Source organism: Symphalangus syndactylus, chromosome 12 (genome assembly GCF_028878055.3).
Source record: "Symphalangus syndactylus isolate Jambi chromosome 12, NHGRI_mSymSyn1-v2.1_pri, whole genome shotgun sequence".
Taxonomy (NCBI): Eukaryota; Metazoa; Chordata; class Mammalia; order Primates; family Hylobatidae; genus Symphalangus; species Symphalangus syndactylus.
The window spans coordinates 120,548,655-120,573,313 of NC_072441.2; positions in this window are offsets into that span (position 1 = coordinate 120,548,655).

Here is a 24,659-nt window from a genome sequence, read left to right on the forward strand (position 1 = left end):
GAAGGGGAAAGAGGAGCAGTGGGCACTATCTAGATGATTAATCAACACCCCCAAAGCCTGTCCTATCCAGGTAACGCTTTGGGAGCAAGTCTTCCTATTTCCCACTCATCCTTCCTGCACAATTTCTGACTTGCAAGCCTGTGTTCACCTGGCCACAGCTATGTAGGATTATAAATTATTGCCCTTTCATCCTATGAGTATACAAACTTCTTGGGGGCCAGAACAAGGTTTTCATTTAGGAAGCATCTAGCACTGTGGGTCTCGGTCCATTCCCACTCCCGGACTGAACCTGGGAGAGGGAGGGTGTTGGAAAAAAGAGATGGAGAGAAGGAGGGAGAGATGGAGCTGGGGGAGGGGGGAAGAGAGAGAGAGAGAGAAAGACAGAGGGAGAGAGAAAGAGAGAGAGAGAGATGGGCTTCCAACTAAGTCTGCTAAGTTAAGAGAGAAAATGGAATGGATAGACTAAAGGTTCTTCCAGGTGGAGACACTATCTGGGGGGCAATTTTCTCTTTTCTCTTTATTACCCCAAATATTTTCCCCATAGCAAAGGTGAGAAGGCTGAGTACCCCATGCAGTCTTTACACATGACTCTACCCACCTCTGAGAAAAAGAGCCCTGCTATGAGTTGCCAAATGTGTGCCTCCACATCTCCTTACAAGAGCATTCACCACCACGTTCTGTAGGCAGTGGGCTCAGGAGTGTTAGGCACAGAGACCCAGGAAATAAAGAGCTTCCCTAAAGCAATGAAGCAGCTCAGCCCTGCCAGAGAACCCCAGCACTGGAGGAGGGAGTTCAAGAGTGGACAGTGTCCCAGAGTTTCCCATGGAGCCTTGCACGCACTCCCATGCACAGTACCTGACCATGTGTGGACTAGGAGAGCCTCTGCAATGGCTGGGAACTAACGCTTTCCCAGCACCTACCATACAGACAATCAGGAGTCAAATGTTCACACCATCCTTAGGGAAGCTGCCTGGGGAACTCCCAGACATTTAAAATAGGGGTCTAGGCACAATGTGATACTCACAAGGCCCACGAAGAGAGTGAAAAGCAGAGAGCAGACGTTGCCGACAGTAGTCAGACTTGCCTAATGGGCACTTCCTAAAAGTAGCCTAACTCAGGAGGTACAGCCACTTGTTAGGACATTGTGGGGGCATTCAAGCTTTAGCTGGGTGGTTTCAGTAAATGACTTGTTTACTCCCTTCCAACTGAGATAATGTGAGGCTGTGCTGGACTAATGGCTAAGAGGTTTACTTAGAAAGGACTATTGCAAGACTTGGGGCTTCTTTTCTGGGAAGTGGAGGAAGGACTTCTTAAAAATGGCAGTGAATAAGCTGCTAAGTACTGGGTTAATTGTTTTAAAAGACAAAAATAAAAAGATGACCATGAGGATAGTGTAATTCAAATGCTTACCCTCACAAAGAGCTAGAGAAGGCCCTGTATCCCTAAAGCCAGGGCTGAGCTGGGTTCTGTCCCAGCCTGACTCAGCAGGACTTGGTGACCTCATTGCACAATAGGGATGATGTCTGGGAAAAGTTCCGGAGAGCCAGTTGCCTGCCACAGAGACAGGAAGGTTGGAGTTACAGGCAGGCACTGGCTGGAGGAGGGAGCATGAGAAAGTGACCACAACAAGCAATGATGAGCAAAAGGAACCTGGGTGGTGGGGGGACTTGCCTGAGCTGGAAAAAAAGGTGGATAGTTGTACAGCTCCAAGCTCTGCCAGGCCAGGAAGAGCCAGGATCTTCCTGCTATGTTAGTGGAATAGGTGGGAAGGGACCCTATCCCTGCCCCAAATTTCTCTCCTACTCTGGTCCCACAAGATAGTAAACACCTTTATGGTAAACTGTGACAGCTAGCACTTTGCCTGCTGAATATCTCTCCCCAACCCATTTTTCTAGAATCGGAACCTGCCCATCCCCCACTCCAGGCACTAACCCGGCCATTTGACCTAGGCCTGGCCAACAGAAGTTCCCCATTTCTCTAGACACAGTGATGGGTTCAGTGCACATGTCCCAGGCAGGTCCAATCAGAATCTTTCTCAGAAATTAGGAAAGAGAAGCTCTCTTTCTAATGGACTTCCCAAGCAGGGAACATGTAAGCCCAGAGTTGACCACAGTCATCTTTCCTAGCTTTATGGCGGAATCCTATCCACAGTAACAAATAATGACATCAATACCCAGCAGGAAATAGAACCAAATACAGAAAGAAATGGAGTCCAGACAATGTTGTTTGAGCTCCTAGATCCACCTATCCCTGAACTCCTAGGTAGGAGAGCCAATGAATGCTCCTCTGACTTAAGCTAATTTGGGTTGGGCTTTTGTCAAGCTGGCTTACCTTTTAAGTCTTTGAAAGTCCCTGGAAAAATTCAAATTTCCATTAGGTGTATGCCTTTAGTCAGGTGAGAAGCACCTAAATGGGAACCCAAGAATCAATAGTTGCCTGGGCCCTGGGAACTAGGAGTAGAGAATGAGTTGGGCATTGAGAGAGGAAAAATAAACACTTCCTTCTCCATCGTTCTGCTGGGGACAGGTACTGAGGCCCATGTGCTTTTCCTGGGGAGTGTGGAGAGAAGGTCCAGTGGAATTGTAAGGCAGCCATTGCTACATCTGAATAGAAGACAGGGAGTCGTGGGGTGGGCTTACGCAAGAGTACACACTTGCTATGAAGCTTGTGTGCTTACTGTGCTTTCCAGATGGAAAGGCACCGTACCCAGGGCCAGTTACTGCTGGCATCTCGAGGCTCTGCTGCCTGCTTTGTGGAGTGCCTGCCTGGGTGAGGATGGCAGTCCCAGGCACTGTGTCCATCCATGACAGACCTGTTTTCCTCCACCCCAGGCTCCCAGCGTGGAACATCTCCTTTGAATACTTCTCAATCCTCTTGGCTCCTCTATGGGCACAGCTGGCTCAGAGGGCTCTGAGCAGCATCTTTCTATTCTTGGAAACTACAGCCACGAGCCCGTGTGAGCAAGTTTGCACCATCACGCTCTGAGACCAGAGTCCTGCCCTTTCTCCTCCTCTGTGCCTCAAGCTTCCGCATGTAGTGTGCCTGGCCCACTGAACCCTGCCTGGGGAGGGTGGGGTGCTGAGTGATGGAATGCTAGCCAGGGAGGGATGTGACTGAGCCCCAGCTCCCCAGCCTGCCTGCCAGCCAGCAGAATCGTTATCTACATCCAAGAGTGAGCCAGGCTTCCCACACTAAATTAGCAAGAGCAAAGCAGATGTCTCCCTTCAGTGCAGCAAAGGATTATATGGGATAGAGTCAGCTTATTTCCCCTTATGTTACAGATAAGGGCAAGTGTGGGGATCAGAGTAGCTGCCTTTCCTGGCCCAGGACCACACCAGGAGTGGGCAGACTAAGGTCAAAGCTGCACTCACCCCCAGCCTGGTTCTGCTCCTCCCTGGCTACCCCAGGCAAGGTTTCCTTCCCCATAAACTTCTGACTCTCATTTTGGTCTTGGAGCTCTAGTATTCATTTCTTATGGTCTCTGAAGAAGGAATGGAGGCCATATTTTAGGTTTCATCTTCTTTTTTTGGCCATTTTAGAAGCTTCACATTCTTGCCCTGTCTGCCCCCTTCCCCCCTGAGCCCGCTCACCTGTGGGAGAGCTCTGGTCTGAGACACTAAGCCCTCTTCTCTTCTCTAGATGTTCTCCCCTGCTGCGGTGCATACGAAGTTCCTCATCAGTAGCATAAGGGAGTTAATGCGGTTACACTGTTTGTGTCCCCTCCAAAATTCATGTTGAAACTTAATCCCCATTTAACAGTATTAAGAAGTGTGGCTTTTAGGAGATGATTAGGCCACAAGGGCTCCACTTCCCTCATGGATGGGATTAGTACCCTTATAAAGGGGATGGAGACGGTGAGTTTGAACCCTTTTTGTTCTTGCATCCCTTCCACCATGTGATGACACCGAGCGCAAGGCTCTATCTTGGAGGCAGAGACTGAACCTCCCTGTGCTTTGATTTTGGGCTTTCCAGCCAACATGGCTGTGAGAAATAAATTTCTATTATTTATAAGTTACTCAGACTCAGGTATTTTGCTATAGCAGCACTAACAGACTGAGACAGAGTGGAGGGGCCAGGGTCCTTGCTGGCTTGTCATTCTGTGATCTCCAACCATCTTCAGCTTCTCAGCCTGAGTTCTGGCAGGTGAAACCTTCCCACCTGAGATGGCCAGTTTCACACCTCCCTCTCTGCAGCACTTACACTCACTGGAGGTGGCAGAGAATAATCGAGAAAGCATAACTTCCTACACTGCCTGCCTGGGTTTGAATTCTCGCTCTGGCACTTACTCTCTGTAAGTTTAGAAAGTTACTTTCAGTTTTCTCGTGTGTAAATTGGAGATCATCACCAGATGGGGTGGCACACACCTGTAGTCCCAGCTACTGATGGTGGGGAGAGGAACTGTGGGAAGGGGGTGAGGGTGAGGCAAGAAAGTTGTTTGAGCCCAGGAGTTCATGGCTGCTGCGCACTATGATCCTGTCTGTGAATATCCACTGCACTCTAGCCTGGGCAATATAGCAAGAATCTTTATCTCTAAAATAAATAAATAAACGAATTTGATATTATAATCCTCCCTACTTCATAGGCCACTGCACTCTAGCCTGGGCAATATAGCAAGAATATTTATCTCTAAAATAAATAAATAAACGAATTTGATATTATAATCCTCCCTACTTCATAGGCCAGGTGTGCTAATTACATGAGTGCATTCGTGGAAAGCCCTGGGATGGCACCTTCTGCTGCAGAGTGCTTCATTCATGCTAGCCGTTATTCAGCAAACATTTTTGAATGCATATCAAAAGAAAAAACCCTACCCTTGCTTTAACTTGAGTTGGTCCTGACTTTGTGTGTAAACCTCCTTTTTGGGGTTAGCACCTGCCCCCTTGCCTCTTGCTTGGCTGAACGCCGATAGGATTCTATGGCTTTGGCTCTCTGGGGCTGTGTCAGTCGTACCAAGAAACACCTCTGAGATGAAGGAGGTAGGAACCTAACCTGGGGTGTGGCAGAACTGGGTTTAAACTTCTGTTAAACCACTTATGAGATGTGCAGCCTCTGGATAATTCCTTATCCCTCCATATCTCAATTCTTCCTTCTGAAAGAAGTGGTCATCATGGGAACCCCCTCTTGATGGCTTATCGATCAGAGGAAATCACGAATGAGTGTTTCAAGAGCAGTGTCGAAAACGTGGTGGAAACTCAGCACGGTGTTGAGGGTGAAGGTCTGCAGCATATGCCCGATCCTGCTCCCTCCCCGCTCAAATGCCACCCCTCAAAGAGGTCTTTCCTGACATCCCCTCTAAAAATGGCCTTCCCAAGGCCCTTCCCAGCACTATTTTTCTTAATACCCCCTAACACCAGCTGGCATTTTATATTTCATCCTTCCATTTGTTTATTGTCAAATTCTCCACTGCACTGACCCTCTCAGAGGGCAGGCCCTCTGCCTGAGTCTCGTTCTCAAAGCCTAAAGCGGTACCTGGCTCATGCAGACATATTCAATAAATGTTGCCACTTGAGAGCGTATTTCATATCCCAGTCATTTTTGGTTCCCTCATGGCATGTTTTATGGCAAGCGGCAAGGTTTTGAATCCAGCAGAACAGGATTTAAAACTTCCCTTTTCTACCTTAAGAAATGAACTCTGAGCTCCTGTTTGTCCTTTTGTAAAACAGAGAGAATAATATTTATACCACAGGGTTATCGTGAAGATTAACTGAGATGATGGTGTCTAGAACAATGACTGCCAACAGAGGTAGCTCACGAAACCCTTGCTGAATTGATAAGTGCAGGAAGGAAAGACGGAAGCAACTCCCCCTTATCTGAGCCTCCACCTCCCCCACCTTTCTTTCCTGGCTCACGTCCTCCTTCCTTCCCCTCCCTGAGGCTGGCACACTGGGGACCCTGCTGATCCCGCAGCCACAGGCATCTGTCTCTCTGAGTTCCTGCTGGCAGCAGCAATCTGGATCAGCATTAGAAGTTATTACCCTTTAAAGAAAGGGTCAGCCACTATTTTAGCTCAAGTGCCACAAATAGGAAACAAATTTTGCCAGAGGCACCAGAGTGGCTGAAGGAACATTTTTCCAATTTTCACAAAGGCGTCACCAATACCCATTGGCACTTTGGCTTTATGTTTGGCTTTTCTATAAGGCCATTAATATTCACTTCCTGTATCTCTTTTTTCCTTTTTTCCAATCTATGCAAAGTCATTCTCCTTCTTCTTGCTTTTTTTTTTTTTTTTTTTTTTTTTTTTTTTTTTTTGAGATGGAGTCTCGCTCTGTCACCAGGCTGGAGTGCAGTGGCACAATCTCTGATCACTGCAACCTCCGCCTCCCTGGTTCAAACGATTCTCCTGCCTCAGCCTCCTGAGCAGCTGGGACTATAGGCACACACCACCATGCCCAGCTAATTTTTTTTTTTTGTATTTTAGTAGAGATGGGGTTTCACCGTGTTGCCCAGGCTGGTCTCGAACTTCTGAGCTCAGGCAATCTGCCCGCCTCGGCCTCCCAAAGTGCTGGATTACAGGCATAAGCCACTATGCCCAGCCTCTCACTTCTGTTTTTATACCTCTCCTTTTTTTCGGCTTCTGTCCTTTTCCTCTTTCCTTAAGAAGCAAGCCTCCTCACGCTAGTCTCAGTGCCATGTATTACAACCTTCTGTCACTGGTCCCTCACTCCCAACCCCATCTTCCTTGCTCTGCGGGTGGACAGAATATGGTAAGATTTCAGTATCTGGACATCGGAGGAGGTAGAAGGCCCAACATTGTGAGGCCTACATCACTGGAGAAAATTGATCCTACTGGTCTCCATCCCTTTCTTTTCAAGCTGTCAGAGTGAAAGCACTGGGTTATCCCTGCCACACAATTTTCTCCATTATCCTGTTAATAAGTAGAAAGAACTACACAGTTCGAACAAATACAAAGACAACGTACTCTGTGGGGCTTCTGAAAGAAGGCATCAGGGTTGTTGGGTCTGGGCTAGTTTGATTTCATAGTCTTCTCAGTCCCGTCCAAGAGTAAATCTGAGACTTCTGTAAACCACACACAGGCAGCTCACAGAGCACAAGCTCTAATCTTGGTGTTCAACCAGGGATCTGCCACTCTCCCTAGGGTCAGTCACTCTACCCTTCATCATTCATATATAGCCTCTTGAGTTTACATTTTCTCTTCTGTCAGATGAGAATAATCATCTCTACTCAGCTCTGAACCCTTTAGAGCGTGTTCTGGGGACAAATGTGAGGCTGCAGGCTCTAGGCATTTGGAAAAAGGGTGGGAAGGAGCTTCAGAAAAAGTCTGTAAATGCATCCTGCTTTTTTCCCTGTTAACATGGGTAAGTGGAGGTCCAGATCCCATTTTTTTTTTTTTTTTTTTTTTTTTGCAAATTTGAGGAATGCCCAGATTCAGAGGAGCAAGTCCCATCTGAGATGGAGTATTTTCTCACTGGGGATAGCACAGTTGGAAGGTGTAAACTCAACAGCTCAAGTCAGATTTTGAATGCACTTGGCCTCAAGGCAAGCTATTCCTTCCTGTATCAGCATCCCAGCTTCACACATCCCATCTGAGCTGAGCCAGGGCTGGATCTCAGAAGACACACGCTCCTGGGACCTTTGCTCAGTCTGAAGTCAGGGACCTAGCCTTTGTCAGAATGTGATATAGTGCTGGGTGCCTTGAAGTGACTGGGGTCTATGCTACTGTGAACCTGAATGTGTCAGCCACTTAGGAGTAATCCAGAGAAACCTTTTGCTTACAGAGAACAAGCTGTGTGGCCCTGGATTTTAAAAAATGAAAAGTGTTTTAAATGACACAGATATTTAGACTAAAGGAGAAAGTTAGAGGAAGATATATTAGGAGAATATATATATGCACATACACAAATGAATACATTATTATGAGCCAGGCATTGTGCTAAGCACTTTACATGCTAGATTTCATTTATTTAAATGCTTAAGAAGAAAAATGGAGGAAAAGAGTTGTCTAAGTCACTGAGAGCATACATTTATCCTGTACCACAGAATGAAGATGAATGAAAGCCCTGGTAAGAAAGTCGGTAAAAGGATCCTACACGGAGACCATTTTTAGTCTGGGCTACTAGCCAGAGGTATCTAGAAGAAAGGAAATAATGAACTTGTAGAATGTCAGAGCTGGAAAGAGCCTCAAAAATGCATCTTGTCTAACTACCATCTGTTCCATCTTACAGATGAGGCTGCCGAGGTCCGAAGAAGGGAAGTGGCATACCCACCGTGACACAGTTGGTCAGATCCAGTGCCCACTCCTCGGCCAGGGATCTTTCAGAAAAATCCAACAGGGTCCTCAATCTCCTACCAGCTAGATTTTTTTTAAATGACTGTTCTTATGTTGCCCAAGCTGGTCTCAAATGCCTTGGCTCAAGCAATCTTCCTATCTCAGCCTTCCGAGTAGATGGGACTACAGGCACACAACCCTGCGCCCATCAGCCAGATTTTTAAGTCACCATATTTCATGGACCAGAAAAGTCATCTCTCCTGGAGTGCTGTACATGTCTCTGCTATTCACTTGTTAACCTGTGAATGAGTAATCACCATGTGTTGCCATTGCCATGCATCACATAAAAAAGTCTCTTTTTGCGGATACCCAGGCTTACCAATCCAGCACTAGAAGTGATGTGCCCTCTTGGCTTCCTAATACATCTGCTCATGGAGCCAGCCAGCCAGCTTCATCCTGGATTATGGTCCCAATATCTTTATTGAGGTCTGGCCCCTAAATGCAAGAAAGCCAGGCTTGGCATCTGCCATTTGAACCTGTTTGTGTTTCTTGGGACCTTAGATTCACAGGACATTCAAGTTGATAGAGAACCCACGTGGTATCTGGCTCAACTCCACCAATTATAGAGCAGCAAGATGACTTGCCCAAAAGTGGCACAACTAGTTAAAAGCTGTGATGCCAGTGCCTCTGCTCACTTCCTATAGGAAAGTACTAGTGTTGATTATGGTCATGTACTAGTATAGATCACTAGTACCAATGGATACTGGGAGAGTGTCACTGCTGGGACCACAGTATGAGGAGAGAGGAGTGGCAGGAAACAGCAGCATCCATGCAGCCGGATGCTTGTGCACTGCACACCTGGTCAGGGAGGCTGCAGGAGCTCTGCTGCCTTGCATTTGCCCAGAGAAACACTTCACACTGTACAACTCATTTACATCTCATTTGACCTTTAGGAAGGACACAGAACAATAATTCTCAGCTCCACTTCCCAATGAGGTTGTACAGGCTCAAAGATAAATAATTGATATCAAATAACAATATGATTTAAATATAAGTTTAATATAAATAATAAATGATAATAATGTAGTATCAAATAATTGACTATGTTCACACAGCAAGTAAGTTATGGAGACTGAGGTCCCATATCTCTAGGGGTGCACTTCCTACACAATAATAGCCATGGTAATAAATGACACTTATTTAGCATTTACCAGGTGCCTCGCACTGTCATTCTAAGCTACACAAACATATATATATGTATATATGTATGTATACGTAACTTCTCATTCATTCTTCATAACAGCCTTTTTAACGTAGGTACCCATTTCATAGACGAGAATATCAAGAGGTTAAAACAAAGTTCAAACCAAAACCATATTGAAATAGCAATACTTTGTTCAGGGATTTCAGCTCGTGGAATCTGCCCAAGACTCAATGCTCTTGAATCATCAGTTGTAGGCAGAACTTTCCTTCCCTCACTGCCTTCCACCCAACCAAACACACACACTGTCTCTTCATTCCAAAAGGGAGCTAAACTAAAGCCCAGAAGTTCCATGAACTTTTTGTTCCTGGGTTGCCCAGGATCTCTCATTTTAAGCTTAATAATAGCAAGAGGAAACCTCTGCGTGCGGGCGGCAGCACTTGCTGGGCTGCACAGCCTGGGGGAGCATGCAGCAGCCAAGCACCCCACATGTCCTGAGAGTGGGGAGGCGGCAGGCCGCTCCAAGAGCGCCTCCAGAGGCCGAGCGGGGAAGTGGCAGGGCCCAAGGCTGCTGCAGCATGGGCGAGATGGGGATGCACTTAAACAACAGTGATATTAAGAGAGTTTGACTCGAATCTGGAAAGCAATAAACTGAAATCTTTAAACCCATATAATGCCCCACAATCAAAAACCAAATTATCTGGTATCAAGAGCAACTGAGTATATAGTAAGTACAGGCAAGGAACGGGTGGGTGGTGGAGTGAAAAATCCAGAGTGGAAAGAACATGCCAGTCAACAGGTGGGAGAGAGAGAAAAAGCAGGATAAACAGAGGATTTGCAAGAATGCCCAGGAGAGAAAATGAGATATTTGAGTAGAGCCGAGCTGCAGGATGGGGGTGGGATCAGCGTTTGCTTCCTCAGCACAGCATGATCAGAGGGTGCTAGCCTCAGGGACAGTGGGCTCCATGTTCTGCTTCTCCAGGTCTGGGATTCTGTTACCGCAGGGAAGAGCTTTTTCAGGAAAGGCATGCTGGAGGGACATGTGTCCTGTGATCGGTGTCAAGAGTGTGGTGCCATCCCTAAGAAGAGGCTAGAAATCAAAATTATAGCTTTAAAAATTGAAAAAAAATTATTTTCATTTCTATTTCCAGGTCACTAAGTCCAATAATAGGATCATTCACTTCTCAATCATGCTCAACCCCAGGCATCTGCTCAGTTCATATGTTTGCAGAATGGAAGAAATATGCAACCTGAATATCTACTAAAACCATGACAGGTTCTTTCTTTCCTTTTTTTTTTTTTTTGTTGGAGTCTCGCTCTTGTTGCCCAGGCTACAGTACAGTGGCACAACCTCAGCTCACTGCAACCTCCGCCTCCTGGATTCAAGTGATTCTTCTGCCTCAGCCTCCCGAGTAGCTGGGTCTAAAGATGCGCATCACCACGCCTGGCTAATTTTTGTATTTTTAGTAGAGATGGGGTTTCGCCATGTTGGCCAGGATGGTCTCCATCTCTTGACCTCGTGATCCCCCCACCTCGGCCTCCCAAAATGCTGGGATTACAGGCATGAGCCACCGTGCCCAGATGCAGGTTCTTCCTTCTACTCTGAAAAGCTCACATTCCAAATTTGTCAGTAACTGTTTTCTTGTTTTATAGAATATCTCACACAGTAAGAAGCTCAGAGCTTCAGACAAGTGAGGAGATAACGCTGCATATGTAATTCTGTCAGAATCCCAAGCCAAGAGTTTGTGATGCTGAGTTGAGAGAGCATAGGGCCTCTCAGTGTTACTGTGTGTGTATGTGTGTGTGTGTGTGTATGTGTGTGTGTGTGTTGTGCATCTGTGCATGTAACCCATGGGCAACAGGGAATATGAAGTGGTCTACAGTAGACACTGGTGGGCCTGTCCCAAAGGTGTCACATGTGGCATGCACATGTTCATCATTATCCCTGAACCAATCTGGAGAAGCAGGGTCCTGTGACTGTCTTAGTGAAGGCTGCCACCCAGGGCTTCATTCTATGTACAGGGAATAAATCAAGCTCAAGGTAATGAACTGCTGGGGGCAGGTAACAAATCTCAGGGAAAGACAGATCCCTGTGGGCTACATTTGGATGTGCAAAGCCACCAAAAGAATAATAAACAAGGAGGGACATTCACAAAGACATAGCCCTGAGAACAAGGAGAGTGGTGGCTGAGATGTACCAAGAGGGGATCCTGATGAAGGATTAAGCTCCTTGGGTAATTTTCTTCCATCAGCTAGGTGAAAAATGGCACTGAGCTGCAGCTCTAAGTTTTCCATTCTATGAGATAACTCCATCTGTGCTTCTTTTCTAAGGCTGTGGCAGCAAAGTACCACAAACCGGGTGGCTTAAAACAACAGAAATGTATTGTCTCATAGTTGTGGAGGCTGGAGGTCCAAACTCAAGTTGTCAGCAGGGTGGTGCTTCCTCTGCAACCTGTGGAGGGGATGCTCACTCACCTCTCCCAGCCCCTAGTGGTTGCTGCCAATCCTTGGCATTTCCTGGCTTGCGGCTGCAGCACGTCAGTCCCTGCCTCTACTGCTCCATTGCCTCTCTTTCCCCCATGCCTGTCTATGTCCAAATTTCCCTTTCTCATTAAGACATTTTTCACTGGCTTAGGACCCAAACCTAATCCAGCGTGACCTCATCTTGACTTGACTACCTCTCTAAAGATTTTATTTCCAAAAAAGGTGACAGTCACAGGTAATAAACATGTCTTTGAGGGGACACAATTCAACCCATCTCATCACCTGACTACCTTAGCCTTTTGGTAAACCTCACACGGCCTTGAGTTGTACTGTGAAGAGAAAGAGACAGAACCACAGAGGAAGTGTAGCTTGCCTCCCACCCCTCTCCACTGTGGCGAGAGAGAGGGGTTCTATTTAAACCAGCTTGGGAGATGCTGTGAAGAGCAATAGCAACTGCCTCATGTACTCCTTGTCTTCCCCAATATAATTTAGAGGGCAATGACCCTTAGAAGGGGTGTGTGTGTGTGTGTGTGTACGTGTGTGTGTGTGTGTGGCCCATTTGCACTGGTCTTATTCCACCTCCATCTCCAGAAAATCATAAACCTCTTGGGAACAGAACAGTGCCTGGCTCCCATGTGTATTCTCTATATTCCAAGCTTCTGCACTCAATAAATATTTGTAGAATTGAATGGAATGAACCTCAATTGAGTTGTGGGGAACAAATTATGCCAACACTCCTTTGGCCTTGGAAAGTAAAAAGAAGGGAATTTGTTAAGAGAAAGGCAAGGGCTGGGAAAGGAGAGAAAATGATTCCCCCAAAGTACTGAGGAGGCCAGCCATGTTGATAGCTCTTCTTCTAGCATGTTATTAACTTTTCAAAGGTTCCACCTCTCTTTGTCCTCTCAATAAGGACATCTGTCCAGCTCCCTGTCTATGTTGTTTGAAATTATAAAAGTGTCACCTCCACTGAAGACCCTTCTGTTACCACATGACTGCTGGTGTCCCTCAGGCGCCCCCCGCAATGATGCTCCTGTCACTGTTAGTACCCGAAAAGTAACAGTGCTGCCACTAACGCCCGGCTCACACCTCTTCAGCATCACTGACTCCCACCAAGCACCAAGGCCACCACCACTACCACTGTCACCAGCTTTCTGCAGAAGCCAGCACCACTGCCCCAAGCCTGCAACTCCTGTTAGCAAAGCTGCTGCCAAATCAGCTTCCCCCAGCCCTGAGGCTACTGCCATGCTGGGCTCTCCATGCTTCTTGGACGACATAGAAATACTGCTTCAGGTATCTATAATGCCTGTCTGGCAGCCCTCTCACCCTAAGGCCCAGCACAGGACCATGGGGATGAAGGCATCCTGAGCAGAAGACCACACTAGTCTCTGGTCGCCCCTCCATGCTGCGATGGCCCACTGTCCTTGACCCAAGCACAGCTGCTGCATCCTTCCTCCAGCCAGATTTAGTCCTGACCCGGATCTCAGGCCCTGCAGACCTCTTTGTGGGACTTCCTAGCAAGCCTGAATCCTGCAGCAGACCCCAATAAAACCAAAGCCGGAAATCTAATACATCAAAGCTTAGTTTTTGCCTAACATGTATTCTAGGTAAAAAAGCTAAGCCTAGCGGCAGGGTCCAAGAGCAAGCAGGATAAGGTTAGCCAGCAGCTATAACAAGGATCAAGCTTTGGGCAACAGAGAATCTCTGCTGCTCCATTTTCTTTTTCCCATTTGGCCTTTCTAAGAACTCTGAATGTGTTTCCTGTAGTCATCATCCTCGCTTTGGGAAATTGATTAAGAGCAAGGGCCAGGGCCTTGATACAATCAGAAATAGCCCAAATTGCGTGGGACAAAGTGAAAACTGCAATGCAGGCAGCCTGCTGGCTTTGCCACAACCATACCCAAGGCTGAGTACAATCCATTTTATCAAGCTCTATATATTTACTTTTTTAAAAAATAAAAAAGCTCCAGCATCCAGTCCCCGCCCCACCTCCTCTTATGATATCAAAGTGTTCAAGGCCACAGCAGGCCCTTAGGTTTGGGCTGTCCTTGACTGGAGCTCTCTGGGGCTGATGCCTCCTGCTTTGAGGGACAAACCACGACATGACTGAAGGTCTCTATAGAGCTGTGAAGAGCTCTAAGTGTGCATCATAATCTTCACAATGGGTAAAACACAACCATCCCTCCCCATAGCCCCACTTGACTCAGGGGCCAATGCACAGGAAGACCATGGGAGCTGGCTGGAGGACTCTCAGGTCCTCATTCTATACTCAGAAGAGGCACTTAATAGAATGAAGTCATGTGCACAACAGAGATAGGAATGGAAAGATTTTGAAATAAATATGTCTTTTAACAAAAAGGGAGATCTCACTCTGTGTCCACCCAGTGCTAAGTTCTGTGCCTAAGAGATGCAGAATGTGTAAGACATGGCCTCCTGTCTTCAAGAAGTGCTTTCTTCTTGAGGGCATTTAATGACCAACAGTGATCCGTGGAACACCAGAAAGAATAATTTAAAAATGGACGCATAGAAGGGCCCAGCATTCACCTTTCAGTTGTTTGTGTGTTTTAATAGACTTTATGTTTCAGATCAGTGCTAAGATTATAGCAAAATTGAGCACAGGTACAGAGATTTCCCATATACCTCCTCTCCCCACACATGCGCAGCTTTCCCTGCTATCAATATACATCACCAGAGTGGTGCATTTGTTCCAGCTGATGAACCTACCTTGACTCATCACCATCACCCAGGGTCCATAGTTGACATTAGGGGTCCCTGCTGGTGTTGCACATTCTATTGGTTTGGGCAAGTGTGCAATGACATGCATCTACCATTATAGAATCATACAGAATAGTTTCACAGTGCTAAAAATTCTCTGTCCTCCACCTATTCACCCTACCTTTCCACTTTTACTTATAAGATTTTGCTTCAATGAAAACAACAACAACAACTGGGAAGTAGCTTTTCCTGTTCTTGATTCATTCTGAACAACTCCTTGGGGAATGGGCTATGGAGAGTTGGCCCCAGGAAATTGGATGCTGTTAATGCCCTTGTGAAGTAAAAAGATCGGAGAGTCGGATTTCACCTCATTTGAAGGTTTTAGCTGGTGAGAACCCTACTTAAGTAGGTACCTTCCTGTTGTGGGTTGAATCATGTCCCGCAGAAAGACAAGTCCTACCCCCGGCTACCTGTGAATGCAATCTTATTTCAAAGTAGGGTCTTTGCAGATATAATCAAGCTAAGAGGAGGCCGTTCTAGATGAGAGTGGTTCCTGATCCAATGACTAGTGACCTTGTAAGAAAAGGGAAATTTGGACACAGAGACACACAGGCAGAGTGCCATGTGATGACAGAGGGAGAGCCTGGAGTGATAAACTTGCAAGCCAAGGAACACCAAAGATTGCTGCCAGGAGCCAGGCAGAGGCAAGGGAGCCCTTCCTCTAGTGCCTTCAGAGGGAGCGCGGCCCCGTCAAAACCTTGATTTTGGACCTCTGGTCATCATAACTGTGAGATGACAAATTTCCATCATTTTAAGCCATCCTTGTCATGGCAGCCCAGGACACTCATACACTTCCCAACCTCTACTTCCCTGTCCCTGCCCCTCAACTCCACACACACCCCCAATGCTGGTGACGCTTCTGCTGTTTTAAAGGAGAGACTTGGAACTGCTTCCTGCCTGGCCAAGATTTCCTCACTCCTCACACAGGGCCCTTGATCCTGGAGCAGTCTCCTGTGGCAGAGAAACATGAAGATGGTCAAAGCAGCCAGAAGAGACACCTCCAGGGTGCCTGAGGAGCAAACAACTGAGACAACAGTGAGCGAAGATGCCACAAAAAACATACTGCTGCTAACCTCACACAGAGGAAAGAGACTCTTGAGAGAACAGCATTTTATTTGTTCCAAGCTGGGACAGCCCCCAGGTAGGCCTCCCAGGACCATTTTGCTTCCTCTGAGGCTAGGAGAGCCCCTGGTGAGGGGAAGTAGCACCCTTCTCCATGCCAGGGCAGACAGCCTTGAAAGGTGGATGTCACTTACAGGGAGAACTCTCAGGTGCCTCCTCAGCTCCCACTCCCATCCCACATTGGCAGTTGAGGCCTCTCAGCACCCCCTTGTGAGTCTAGCCACACCCTTTCATAAAAGCACAGGCTCAGTTGAAATTAAAGAGACCCTCAGAGCACAAAAAAACTCAGCCAGTGAAAACCCAGCCACCTGCACAACTGATAGGGCCCAGAGGCTGGGTTTCATTGTCTATGTGGAATTTATTTGCATTGCTATTCCCCTCCAAACTAATTGGCATACTCATAAATACCAGCCTATTCCCTAACTCACTAAGTGAGAATAAGAAGTCAAGGGACTCTGGGTCCAATTCAAGCTCTCCTAAGACAGAGCTGCCTTCCCCTCTTCACTACTCGCAGTGCCTCACACCAGGGGAGCTCGGCAATGCTGCCAATTGGCAGGTTTGGTGAATTGAATTATGGGGAAGCACAAAGTCAACACATCCAAGGAGGTATTGCACAGAGCCAGGGTGTTTATTTACCTCCCTGGTGCCAAGAGATCTGCATCATATTTAGAAACCCATTTTGGCAGAATAACAGTGAAAAGAAAAGAATTCACTGAGAAATCAATTGGTCCAACACCTTCATTTTGCAGCCCAGAGAAGTGACATAATTTGCTAAAGCCATACAACCACCTACAGAAAGACTGGGACTTGAACCTAGTTTCCTTGACTCCTAATCCAGTGTTCTTTCTGGAACTGAAAGAGAGAAAGGGAAACAATGTGTACTTTGGTGAACCAAGGACAAGAAGCAATAGGGATACTCAGGCCCAGGAGGATATTGAGAAACTGGCACTCAATTTGCCAACTTGATAGCCCTGGCCAAGAGCCCCCTTTTCACCCTTACTAGGTCATCCCCTAGTCACCAAGTCAAATGGGGGCATTGCCTACATTCTTCTTGCCTGAGGAAGTGACTCTTAGGTGGTTAATATAGTTGTCCAAGCCACATTAAATCCAGAAAGTGCTATTATCTGCTCCTTGGTGTTATGATGACCAAAAAGGAAAACTCTAAATTTTGGGCTTATTATTGGCTATCTAGGCATTCAGGGCCCTCTACAATCTGATTCCAATCTCCCTATTCAATCTTGCCTCTCTGGGAGGCGTAGATGTGTAAATTGTTTTACTGTCCAGCTTTCATCCCTCTTCTTATATTCATTTAAAGTAATGCTAGCTAGTAACAGGTAAACCTCAAAATTATTAATAAGCATGTTTCTTTTTTCACCTAACAGACCAGACATGCTGAATTGCATCTCCTCCAGGATGTAATTCAGAGATCTAAGCTCCTCTATCTTGCAGAGAAGCATTTTCAACATGTGGCTCTCAAGAACATATTGGGTAATCATCTGCATTCAGCCGGCCAGAGGGGAAAGGAGCATGGAAGAGCAAACCTGGGAATTTGCATGGGAGTCATGCATGGAATATGACTTCATTTCCACTCATATTCATTGGTTAGAACTCAGTCACATGTCTACACCCAAATACAAGGGAGGCTGGGACATACAGTCTAGTTCTGTGCCTAGGAAGAAGAAGAAGGAGCTTTGTTAATTAATTAGTAGTTTCTGCTACATGCCCCAAATTACTTATGTGTACTTAATCTTTTCCTTATTTTGTGGAATTGACAGAAGGATGATTTTTAGTTCTCCCTCTCATTGGCCATCTCCCACTATGGAATCCAAGGGATCCAGCAACTTCCTCTACAACAAGCACAGCCCAGGACCAAATATGTGACTTAAGCTCAGCCAATCACTTATTTTCTATCAGGACATTGAATCTTGAAACAAAGGCACAAAAAATGCAACAAAAGACAGAGCGCTTGGAAGTCATTCTGATTACACAATGGTGGTGGTGATAATGATGGTTATGGTGGTGGTGATGGTGATGGTGATGGTGGTGGTGATGGTGGTGATGATGGTGGTGATAGTGATGATGGTGATGGCAGTGGTGATGGTGATGGTGGTGGTGATGATGGTGATGATGGTGGTGGCAGTGGTGATGGTGGCAATGGTGATGATGTTGATGGTGATGGTGATGATGGTGGTGATGGCAGTAGTGGTGGTGATGGTGGCAATGGTGATGATGTCGATGGTGATGGTGGTGATGGCGGTAGTGGTGGTGATGGTGGCAATGGTGATGATGTTGATGGTGATACTGGTGATGGCAGTAGTGTTGGTGATGGTCATGGTGGTGGTGATGGTGATGATGGTGGTGGTGCTGGTGATGGTGGTGATGGTGATGAAGATGGAGAAAATGATAGTGGTGATGGTGGTGATGTGGTAGTGATGGTGATAGTAGTGTTAGTAGTGATGATGGTGGTGGTAGTGGTGATGGTGGTGACCTCTAGTGAACACTGAGATGTCCAGTGCATAAGCAGAGCCCAGGTTTGTGCCTTTACTTCTGTTTTCCACACCCACTCCACTTATCCTTCTTGCCATGGTGCCATGTGGTTACTTCCAGCATCTAAATATCACCACCTTGTTTTGCAGTAGAAAGAAAGTCTGAGAATGACTGTGCTGGGCAGAAAGAGCTATCCCTTGGAAATCACATAATACTCGCACCACCTGTTGCCACCAATGACTGAGGAAATTCAGAAGATCTCACCTTTATTATAATCCCTTTATTTTCAAATGAGAGGAAAGTAAGTGGCAAAAATTTAAAGACTTCAAATCCAGTAAGTAGTGGGTGGAACAAATATCTTGACTACCCACTGCAGTTACCCACTGCCCTATTTCCACCACCCTTTGCTTACAGAAGACTGTCACAATTGGCAGCCTACCCAGTGGCTGGAAGCAATTTAGTGTGAACTTGTTAATCTTAGCATTTAAAGGCAGCATCCTAGTGGCACTCCTCCCCTCAGTCTCCACAGCCTACTCCACTGTCCTCTCCTCTCCAGAGACCTGGGGTTGATGGGCTGCAGTGTTCAAGTCAAGGGAATGTTTTGGAGAGCAAGGCCTTCTAAGAGTCTTTCTACTTAGAATGGAGCTGTCTGCCCGTGTTAACTGCCTAGAGTGTGATAGGCACTAGAGATGCCAAAATGAAGAAATTCCAGTCCACACTCCATCTCTGAAGTGTATACTTAGATCAAAGTGAAGGCAATGGGTCTGAGGCAGATCGCTCCTCCCTGGAGAGGTGAAGCTGCCCTTCTGGCTGAGGAAATCTGAAGCAAGAGCATCACAGAGGGTAAAGTGGAAGCTATTACAGAATGATATGGTTTGGATTTGTGTCCCCACCCAAATCTCATGTCGAATTGGAGGAGGAGCCTGGTGGGAGGTGACTGAGTAATGGGGGTGGATTTCCCCCTTGCTGTTCTTCTGATAGTGTGTGAGCTCTCATGAGATCTGATGGTTTCAAAGTGTGTGGCACTTGCCCCTTCTTTCTCTCTCCTGCCACCACATGAAGAAGGTGCTTGTTTCCTCTTCGCCTTCTGCTAAGATTGTAAGTTTCCTGAGGCCTCCCAAGCCATGTCAATTAAACCTCTTTTCTTCGTAAACTACCCAGTTTCAGATAGTTCTATGTAGCAGTGTGAGAATGGACTAATACCTAGATACTATTTAGTCCAGAAGTTTTCAAACTTTTAAAACTGAGAAACCCTGCTTTCAAGTGAAATTCCATGTGGAATCCCAATACGTAATAGATAAAAGTAGAGTGCTCTATTTGAAGTAGGAATAGAAATTCTAGCTCTGGCTGCCTGGCTCTCACTCCACCCTCTTGATGGGCTCACAGGCACTCAGAGTTCCAGGAATGCCAATTTGAAAACCACTGATCTTGCCTGGGCACGTGGCTTACGCCTATAATCCCAGCACTTTGGGAGGCCAAAGCAGGTGGGTTGCTTGAGCCCAGGAGTACAAGACCAGCCTGGGTAACACAGCGAAACCCCATCTCTACTAAAAATACAAAAATTAGTTGGGAGTGGTGGCCCACACCTGTGGTACCAGCTACTCTGGAGGCTGAGGTAGGAGCATTGTTTGAATTGGGAGGTGGAGGTTGCAGGGATCCATGACCATGCCACTGCCTGGGGGGACAGAATGAGACTCCATTTCAAAGAAAAAAGAAGAAGAAAACCACAGGTGTCGTCCAGCTGGTTGCTTATTTTACAGATGAGGGATGTGATACTAGGCATTTTAGCCACATTAGTGACTGGAACCCATATCTCCTGATCTTCATTTCTATTCTCTTTCGACCAAGTTTGCCATTTTCTGACTCAGTTTCTTCATCTTTAAAATGGGATAGACCCATCATATCTGCTTCACCTACCAGGGGGCTCCCTGAGGATCAAGGGGGCGTGAAAGCACAATGAAAAGCCTAGCCAGATGCAGTGGCTCATGCCTATAATCCCAGCACTCTGAGAGGCTGAATGGGGGGAATCACTTAGAGCCAAGGAGTCTGAGACCAGCCTGGGGACTGTAGTGAGGCCCTGTCTCTACAAAAAAGATTAAAAATTAGCTGTGATTGGTGGTGCACAACTGTGGTCCCAGCTACTGAGGGGGCTGAGGTGGGAGAATCACTTGAGTGCAAGAGGTCAAAGATGCAATGGGCTATAATTGTGCTACTGAACTCCAGCCTGGGCAACAGAGTAAGACCTTGTCTCAAAAACAAAAAGAAAAACACAGTGAAAAGCCTAAATCTACTGTTATTGCTTCTCTAGAGTAAGGAAATTGTACCCAATGATGCTTCCGCAACATTCCTTGTTCCCGTTGAAACTATTCCTTCTTCATCTCCAGGTGAGCAGAAGGAAGCCAAGGATCCGGGCTTAGAAACCAATGGGAGGCACCCCATAAACAGGGTCTGCAACCCCAAGTACAGAGGGCAGGGGAGGGCTGCAGCAGTGTGCCTTGAAGGAGGCATAACATCTGAGAAGTGCCCTTCCCTCTGTCAGAATGTCTCCTTGCTATTTAAAAGGAGCTTTACGTTTCTCAGGAAAGTCTCAGAAGCCCCATTTTCTTAGTGTTTTTGCTGTGAGGAGCTACTCTAAGTACCTCAGGGCTGCCTGCTTAGAGCCCAGCTCCTTCATGAAGCTTTATCTTTATATCCCATTGTTTGCCTCCTGGGGAAGATGAGCAGTTTCTTGCCTAGGGCTTCAATTAACACAGAGTAGGATCAGCAGCCCTGCACCTTTTCTTGAGGGTGAGGGTAAGGCACCTTGCAGGGACTCCTTGCAATGGAGGAAAGATGAGCTCAGAATGCTGCGGCTTAATTCTCAGGGCTGGGAATGGGCAGAGAAATAAAAGCAGATTCCTCATACTTTCCCTTGTCTGGAGATAAGGGGGCATCTAGGATGATCCAGGCACTTTACTTGTACACCCTCACCTCCAGCTCCAAAGCCTCCCAAGCCTGAGAGGGGCAGGGAGGGCATCTGCAGGGGATGGGACTAGATGTAGTCAAACCTTTCCCATTGCCCCAGAAGCCCGTACCACGTGACCCACTGTACTCAGGCACAGAACCTTCCCCAGGCACATTCTCGGATCCCGCAGATTCTGGTAGGAATCACGCAGCGAGAATATTATTAGCTCCACTGACAGATGAGCAAAGAGATGCCCACCAAGGATAGGGGTTTGGCCTGCATCATGTGTGGGGACTTCAGCAGATATATGCTAGCCGGGGCTTCTACACCCCAATTTAGGACTGTTAATCGTCTGACTGAATACTGTTCCATCCCAACTCTGTGGGAGCTGTGGATGTGCTCATCTGAGATGATAAAAGGTGAGAAACCAAACATGGGGCAAGAGACCTGGAGGGGAGTCCCAGGTTTTCCAAGGCCCTAAGCTAGTTTTCCCACACCAGCCACACTCAGCATGTTTTATTTGAGTCACAGTGAATCAGACAAGTGTCAGATCCAACAGATCCAGACTGAGGTGGTATCTGAGTGCCTTAACTCTAGACTTTCCTGAAACTGTGAAGAGGCAGCACCCAAATGGAAGAAGCTATACAAGATGAGTGTGTTTACACCGCAGCAAAAGGGATTTAATTTAGATTGCAGGAGGAATTCCACAACATCAGGTATGCTATTTCAAACGGTTTGAAGAAATGATATCTAAATCTCAAAGGCCTGATGATTTCTCTCCATTCATTCATTCTTTCTGTTTTTCTTTTTTTTCTTTTCTTTTCTCTCTCTCTTTCTCTCTCTCTCTCTCTTTTAGACAGAGTCTCACTCTGTCTCCCAAGTGGAGTACAGTGGTACAATTATAGCTTACTGTAGCCTTGATCTGCCAAACTCAAGTGATCCTTCCACCTCAGCCTCCCGAGTAGCTGGGATTATGAGCACATGACACTACACTTGGCTAATTAAAAAAAAAAAAAAAAGTTTAGTAGAGATGTGGTCACACTATATTGCCCAGGCCATTCACAAACTCCTGAGCTCAAATGATCCTCCTGCCTCGGCCTCCTCCTAAAGTGCTGAGATTACAGGTGTGAGCCGCCACTCCCAGCCTCGAATATTTCTTTAATCTGTCCTCCTCTCTCCTAGGTTGGGGGAATTCCTCTTTCACTTAGACAGCAGAGTGAGTCTCCTAACTGCCTCTCATCTTGCTTCCTTCTAAGCTGTCCTCCACATGGGAGATAGAGGCAGCTGTGAAACCAAGCCTGACCACACCACTCTCCTCCCCAGATCATGACTAAGATGTTTGCCATGGGGTCCTACACTTTTGCCTTCCAGCAACACCAGTCTAGTCTCCTGCCCTATCCCATGCTGTTTTCAGCTCTGTGGCTTTGCATATCCTATTCCCTCTGCTTTGAAGCCCTTCTCTCCTACCTTGCTTCATCCTCTTCTTTACCTGGCAACTCTTACTTATCCTTCAAGACTCAGTGCAGGTGTTTCCACCTCTAGAAAGCCCATCCTGGCCACAGTGGGTTTGATGCCTCCCCTTCAGCTTCGCTTGGCACCTGGATACACCTTCACCATTGCCCAGGTCATCCACATCCTCACTGTCTGGATCTGTCCCCTGATGTGGCAGTGTTCTTTGAGGGAAGTGAGCCACATTCAACTCATCTTTGATACACGGGGTATGGCCTGAGAGGGGTTCAGTAAGTCTTGGTGGAACTCTTTGGAACTGAACTCCCTTAGTGTAGGGCAGCCCAGGACCACAGGATGAACTGAGCCCTCCTGGGGCTCCAGTCCCAGAGTTCTGTATGATCATGTGCTATGTGTGAGGCTCCGTCCTATAGGTCTTTAGGTCCAAAAGGGAGCCTTCAAACATCCTCAAGGAATTCCTGAAGCAATGGAAAAAAAATATCTTATTAAGAATTATTAATAATGATGTGATTAAAAGAAATAAATCTTTCTGAGGGTAAAAGTGATGCATTTTGCTGGGAGGAGGAGATATGAGATTGTTCACTCACTAGAACATTGAGAGAAGAAGTAAATCCATTCATTTATATTTGAAACAACTATTAGCCCTTTGATTTGGCTCTTCCCTTGGTCAGGTGAGCTTGCTGTGTCTGAAAGATCACCAAGCACATGCAGGGCTCAGTTTTCCCAGTAGCACCCCTGGGTCTCCAATGTGGCCAGGGATTTTCTAGTGGGGATTTTTACTGAGGCTCTGAGGCTGTGGAGCCTGCACGTGAAGGGGTGGGGTGGGAAGAGGTTGAATTTAAAGCCACAAATTAGATATCTTGACTTTGTTTTCCGATCAAGATGTAAAAAGCCCTTGTTTTGCACCTGCTTGTAGCATGGCTGATTTCACTGGGAGAGAATACTCGACAGCAGGGACTCCAGTCGGTTGGCCTCTGCTCTTGCTTCTGCTCTGTGAGCTCACTGGCTTCTTTGTCCATGTCACGATCTGGCCACCAGTGCAAATGATCCAATCACTTCCCCTCCTCCAGAGCAATAGCCACAAGAAAGGAGCCCCCAGGGTCACGTTTGAGAGGGTCCTCTCTGCCTCAACCACATTGGGGCTCACTCTCCTCAAGAGCTTGGACGTATCTTTAGTGTAAAATATCGTGGTTTGGTTTTGCCTTTGTAAAAAGGCAGAGAACTAAAATTAGCAGCCTGTCTGGAACACATTCCCCAGGGTGTCTCTACCCTTTAGAGAGAATGCAAGAGAAATGCCTCCCTAAGCAAGAGCAATCCACCCACAGGGGTGTGGGGACCAGACTTCATACCTCCCTTTCTCTGACAGAAGCTGTCTGCTGGCACAGGACTTCAACAGAGAAAACAGCAACTGCATCCTTGCCACTCCCATGCTCAAGATCCGACAGTGAGTTCCTGTTGCCTTTAAAACTCAACCTACTTAGAAGGACCTGCAAGTGCCTCTAGAATCTGACCTCTATTGACTAACATTCATTTAATAAATAGTGACTGACTACCTGCCCTTGTAGCAGCCTGATACCAGACCCTGTGATGCAGAGGCGAAACCACAGTCTTTTCCTTCAGGGAGTGCACAGTGTGGTGGGTATGATGGTCATTTTTGTGTGTCAGCTTGGCTTAGCTATAGCTACATTATTTAATGAAACACTAATCTAAGTGTGGCTGTGAAGGTACATTGTAGATTGAAATCCATAATTAGTTCACTTTAAGTGAGGGAGATTATCCTAGATAATCTGGGTGGGCCTGAATGGGTTGGAAGTCCTCCAGAGCAGAGGTGGGGCTTCCTGAAAAAGAATAGATCCTACTTGTGGACAGCAGTTCCTACACATATCAAAGAGTTCCAGCCTTCCCTTCCTGATCACCTGCCTTACAGATTTCAGACAAGCTAACCAGTCCCCACA